The following is a 6,000-nucleotide window of genomic DNA, read 5'->3' as shown; positions in this document are numbered from 1 at the left end:
CCATGGGGAGGCGAGCGGCGAGGAGCGCGGGAGGTGCGTGCGTGTGTGAGGGGGGACACGCGTGGGTGGCCGCAGCCGCCCAGGCCCCCTCGGCCGCCCCTCGGCGCCGGAGTTTGTGGCGCCCCGGAACTCGGGTGGCTCCGCGGCCGCGTTTGCCGGGGGAGGAAGGTGCCCCTCGCAGCCCGGGGTTGGGGGGGTTCCCTCATTGATTGATTGATTGATTTAATTCTTATTATCCCCCCCCCCCACCCGAGTGGATGTGGGGAAAGGACTAACTCGCGGCGACAGCGTCCTCTCAGCCTGGGTGGGTGCTCTTGTTTTTATTTATTATATATTTTATTGGCGGGGTGTGTTTGGCTGCTCTCCTTGGGGCTGCCGCCGCCGCCTATGAAAGCGGGGCGGGGGGGCACCTGCGAGGACCCCCCCAAAAAAAAGGGGGGTTGGAGGGTGCCGATGCTGACCCGACACTTTGGCTGGGGTGGCTGCTTGGGGTGGGGGGCCATTGGGTCTCCTTGGAAGGGGCTGTGGGGGGGGATTTGTTGCAGCTCCCCGTGCTGGTGTGGGGAGAACAGGTCAACCCGGGGGGTCTCCTTGCTGGAGTTTCCCCGAGGAGGACGTGGAGGGGAGTCACTCCCCAAATGTGGGGAGCCCTTGGGTGGGGTGTCGCATGCTTGGTTGTTTGGTACTCCTGGAGACCGGTTAAATGCCCCTTATTATTATTATTTTATTCCTTGTTCTCTTGCTTGGGAGGAGAGTGGGTTCAACCCCCAAATGCTTCAGGGTAAAGCGATAGGGAAGCGCTCACGGAAGCTCCGTGCTGCTTGGAGGGGTCAAATAACACAGGGCACAAGTGGGTTTTACGCGCGAGATGCGTGTGGGGCGGCTGCGCCGAGTGCTTCGAGACCACTTCTATCTGATTTATTTATTTTTGAGTTGTTTTAAGAGTATCTCCTGGTATGTTTGCAGAGCATTACTTTGGAAAGGGTGGGTTTGGTTTGTTGTTTGTCTTTTTCCTCAGACCTTCTGGAGGAAAAACCCTTGATCGTGTGGGCTGTCTTTCCTTGTCCACYCCTATAGGGAAGCAAAAAAGGCTTTTTTCTCTCGTTTTGTTTTTTTAGTGGGGGGTGAGGGAGGGAAAGAGGAAGAGGAAATGAGGATTGTAAGCGCGTTTGCTGTTCGTGGTCAGGTATATCTTAATTTGTTCTTGTGCTTAAKTAACGTGTGGAGCTAAGTGGCGTTAAGCACCAAACGTGGCCGAGCTGAAGCTGGGAAGGTTTTAAACTTTGGAGGGAGGAAAGTGTTAAACCGACGGCCGGGGAACGCGTCGGAGAGCACGGGTTGGAGCAGACCTGATAGACACTGGCTACGTGCCCCTGCTCCCAACTAACSGGCAAGGAGGCGAAGGAAACTGGTGGAAAAGCTACAATTTGCRTGAATTGACACCGTGTAAAAGAGCTCTGCCGAAGTGCCCCTGGYGTCCCATGATCTGACGAGGTCGTTTCTGCAGGGATTATCTGGTAAAGACTCGGCTTCCTTCCTGGGATGGTGCAGCTGGCACTTGATCCCATCCGTGGATGGGAGAGGACCAGTCCTGTGCTGCTTGCTTTCCCGAGATGATTGCATTTTCTTTGGCCTTGCTGTACCCTGCCTCATTAGCAGGAGCTGCATCTATATTTATTTAGCATTATACCACGTCTCTTGGGGTGTGGGGTGTAGTTTGGAGTAGGTATATATGGATTTATCACTCTTAACATTTCTTTTTTTCCTCCTGTCATGCTAGGGCCGAACCCTTCAACAGCAGAGAGCAAACTTAATTTATGCCTGTGTTTTGCATCTCCCTTTTTGCCATTTCTCTTCCAAATTGCTAAGAAAAAAACGTTTCTGACATGCAGATTGGGGTTGGAAGTAGGGAGAGAAGTGGGAAATGGATGTAATCGTATAATGTCGGGCCGCATTTGTTATCTGCCCGTTCCAGGAGCTCTGGGCTCCCTGAAGAGCAGGGCTGGATATTATACGTGCTAACTGGGATCCTGGGATTTAGGAACACTGCGTCTTTCTCTCTTACGTGGAGATTCTTCTTTAGCCCTGTGACAGCCCCAACTTTTTTGTATGGTTGATGGAATTGTGTGACGAGCCCGGGCATGAGGCTGGGAACAAGGAACTTGTGTTCRACTTCGCTGTGTCGGTGCTTCCTCCTATCATTCCTTTAGCACCAGAACAGGCATCAGCATTTTTACGCCTGTGTCATCCCACTCGGCTGCGAGCAGGTCTAGACGACAGTGTGGCGTGCAGGATGCCAGCTGCTTTATAGGAACGCTTCCATAGGTGAAACTGCAGGGGTTTCCAAAGAGCGGTAAGGAAATCTTCAAGAAAATCCGGTGTGGAGGAGGCCGGCTTATCTCTCCAACTACTTTATTAAGCAGTCTTGAGCAATTCCTTTCTCTCTGTTGACCTTTCTAGAAAATATGCATCTCTCTAGTACTGTGGTTCTGATAATTCCTAACCAGAGTCTGCTTCAGAAAGCTCAAAGCTCCCAAGACTGTTTCTGTGTTTATAGTGTGGATCTCACTGGTGTCTTTCAAAGTGAGTTTTAGAGTTTCTACCTGTCCAGTATTTTAAAAATSGAATGATTAAGAAGTGCTTAATAGTGATAATCCGTAAGTTCATGGAAGTGTCTGGTATGTTTTTTTCCTTTGTATCAGGAGCTGGAGAAGTAGGTTTCTGACATACTATTTTAGTTTTACCAAAATAAACATGGACTTCAGGATTGTTTCCATTGTTAAATTATAGGACTCTGCTTTCTTTTCCCTAGGATGTCAGGGGAACAGTGTTGATATTTGGGGGTTGATGATGGTAGGGAGGGGAACTGGAAGAATTAATGAAACTGAAAAGGAGAAATAAGCAGATTTGTGTGAGACGAGATGACAGCATATCTTAATCAGAAGAAAGGCATTTGTGATTTTGTGTATTTTAGTGCTGTGAATATAGGGCTCATAGAGGCCCTGCAAAATTACATTGCGGAATTCCAAATACTTCTCATGTTCTAGGACATTTTTAGAATTTAAAATCAACCACTTTTAAAGGATGCTTCCAGCTTAAAAGTGTCTCCTCTCACAGTAGGATTCTTATTTGTCTCGTTGATAACTTTATGCAGCCTTCTGAAGTCCGTTTCCATTTATACCCATTTTAACGGAGCAGGAACTCGGTCCCCATGCAGGTCCATGTGGGACTGGGCCTTTAATTATACTCTGGAGATATTATCTTGTTGGTTATCAATTATGTGAGACCAATGGCATGATTATAGTGGGATTTTTACCAGTTGTTAAGGAGAATTTGATTTTAGGGGGAAGGAGATGCCTAGCTCCTATCCCTAAAGTTGTTCTTGTACATTAGACTACCCAAGAATTATAATTTAGTATTCTAATATATATTTCTAAATGTTCTGAAGCTCCTTTCTGACATGTATAGAGACTAGGGCAGTGGGGTAGCTAAATATATTGAGAGTTCATGTTTCAACACTCAGGCACGCAGACTGCCTCGGTGCTAGCTGCAAATGCAATTCCCAATGTTAATGCTGCAGATAAGTGTTTTGACAAGTGCTTTTGATTTGGGGAACAATACAAACAAGAATAACAGGATGTGGAAAAATGTTCCCTTTCCTTTCGCAGGTGGCAAACGGAGGTAGAGAGAGCTTAACTTGCCTGGATTCATCCGTGGAGGTTGCAGAAGAGCTGATAATCAGAGCCTCATCTCCAGAGTCTGTCAGGCTTTAATCAGACTTTCTTCCTCTCTTCATTAATTGGCCGCCTTCCACATTTTAAAAATAAAATCTAGAGATTATTTTTCTTTATTCCAGCTTCAGACTTTACAACCTGAAGTTTTACTTTGTGTTCGTTTTCAGTTGAGTCTTGAAAATACTAAGTTAAAAAGCTTCATCTTAAGCAGCACCTCCCTGACATACGATACTATCTTGAAACAGCCTCTGTCAAGTGAACCCTCTCATTGAAATCATGCGAGGAATTTTGTTACTCAACACTGGAGATCTTCTGGGGGAAAGGAGYTTGCACGCTGTGAACTATGTGGTCTTCATTGCAAGTTGGCACGGAAAATATTCTTATATCAAGGCAGTTGTGTGGCTCTCAAAGTAGAACATTGGCTTTTTAGCTGCCGTTCAAGTGCAGATTTCATCTTRAAACTGTAAGGAATGTGTTCGTTTTTATGTTGTGCCTGCTAAAAAGAGAGGTGCTGGGTTGAGAATCAACTCCCTCTTAAACAGAGTGTTGTTTGGTTTCCCTCTCCTTCCACTGCCCCGTGTGCTTACCCAGGCTTCRCTTGCGTCCGTAAAAGCCCGTCCAGAGGCTTTTATGATAGATAACCTTAAAAAGTATRTGGTTTGGGATGTGACTGCTCGGTGCTGTCTCAATCGAGTGGACCAAAATCTCGTCGTTTATGCAGCAAGCTGCATGAGACGCTGCCGAGCAAAGTGCTCATTTCACAGTTATGAAACTGCTGCTATCGCAATTACGGCCTCATAAAGTCTAACCTAATCAGAAGTGATCGATTTATGGCCCCGACTTGCGCGAGGGTAGTTGGGCTCTGATGTCTCAGCCTGGATTCATTACAGCCYGGCCAGTATCCTCCTTAACTGCTCTGCAATAAAATAATACTTTGTACCTTTGTTTGTAAATCGAGCTGCTTTAGACTTATCAGTGTTTTACAAAGAGAGAAACTGAGGCACGAGCGCCGAGTGACTCGCTCAAGGTCACAGGCTGAGYGGGTGACAGCTGAGCACAGCTGTCTCTTGCTTTCCCATCTATTGCTCATTTACATCTGTGATATATTAATATGTTAACTCTATMTGGGATTTATTGGCTGGTCTTTTAACGGGCTCCATAAGAATAGCGGAGTCAATGAGATTTTTACAGCGATGGGAGGATTTCCCCCTGTTCCATTGACTTCTGTGGTTTGACACTTGTCATCCTCATTTATTTTCTTAATTTTACCGCTTTTAAACCCATTAGATTTTTCCTTTTCGGTCCTGCCAAAAGCACCACTGGGGTAAATTTTTCTCATAAAAGCATAAAGAGACATCCCATTTCCTCATAGACTTTCCTTCCTTCTCTTTAACCAGAGTTTTTGCCTGTGTTGGACTTCAAATCTATCTCAGGAATGCACGCGCATGTTTGTTATTTGTTTGATTCGGCACCGTGCTAATGTCGAGGCCAAAAGGCTGAACAATTACAGTTTTGATGTGCCTTTTTTTTTTTAAAGAAAAAGACTTAAAAATAATCCGTGGCTGGTTATTTCACTCGGCTCTGTGCAGATTTCCCTTTCCCAGTTCTTAATCAAAGCTGYGGGCAGAATCTGAAGTTAAAGACGACTGCTCTTAAAACTGAGAACCGCTGCAGTGCTTTTGACAAAGTGTTTTCTGCTTTATCTTCCCTGGGCAGCCAACTACGACATATGGAAGGTCAGTTAACCCTTTCTCCTCCTGTATAAATGTTTACATTATCATTTAATGCTGGTCTCGGCRCAGCAGCCGGSCGGAGATGTATTAATGAGCKTAACCCTTCRTCAAGTTTTACGCAGGCRTGAACCAAAATGACTTCCATAGGATGACTTACAAGCTTCCTGTCTATGTGCACAGTGTATTGGCAAGTACTTTCTCCCAGTCACTGTTTGCCTGCTGGGTGGAGCCTTGTTTTCCCATCTAAAGAAAAGTTTCTTGCAGCCTGAGGAAATGCRTTTTATTACCTGCCTCATGCATAGAGATGGCACTTTTATCCTCTTTACATTTAAGAAGTGTGTTTAGTCTATGTTAAATGTATATGCACCCTCTTTGCTGTCGTGGTGGTGGATGAGGTATAAACTTTGAGCTAAGGAAATGATTTCCACGCCAGACATACAAACTATATTAATTATGTTTCACTCTAAATATCTCCAGCTGAATCTGCCTTGCTTTAAATTCCTGGCCTCAGTCTTCTCTGTGCCTCGGACTCC

At 45.8% G+C, this 6,000-nt stretch overlaps 1 protein-coding gene across 6 annotated transcripts in view; it reads left to right on the top strand.

Moving 5' to 3' along the window:
- Nucleotides 1–245: 245 nt before the first annotated feature.
- HMBOX1 (homeobox containing 1) overlaps nucleotides 246–6,000 on the top strand; it is an 82,043-nt gene continuing 76,288 nt past the window's right edge. For all 6 annotated transcript variants that reach the window (XM_026041459.1, XM_026041439.1, XM_026041451.1 and 3 more), the window contains exon 1: nucleotides 246–304. The gene's annotated coding sequence lies outside the window, so the exon portion shown is untranslated. The remainder of the gene's footprint in view (nucleotides 305–6,000) is intronic.

The sequence above is a fragment of the Nothoprocta perdicaria genome, unplaced genomic scaffold (genome assembly GCF_003342845.1).
Source record: "Nothoprocta perdicaria isolate Ctin4 unplaced genomic scaffold, notPer1 scaffold_101, whole genome shotgun sequence".
Lineage (NCBI taxonomy): Eukaryota > Metazoa > Chordata > Aves > Tinamiformes > Tinamidae > Nothoprocta > Nothoprocta perdicaria.
This window is presented reverse-complemented; position numbering and strand designations above follow the sequence as displayed.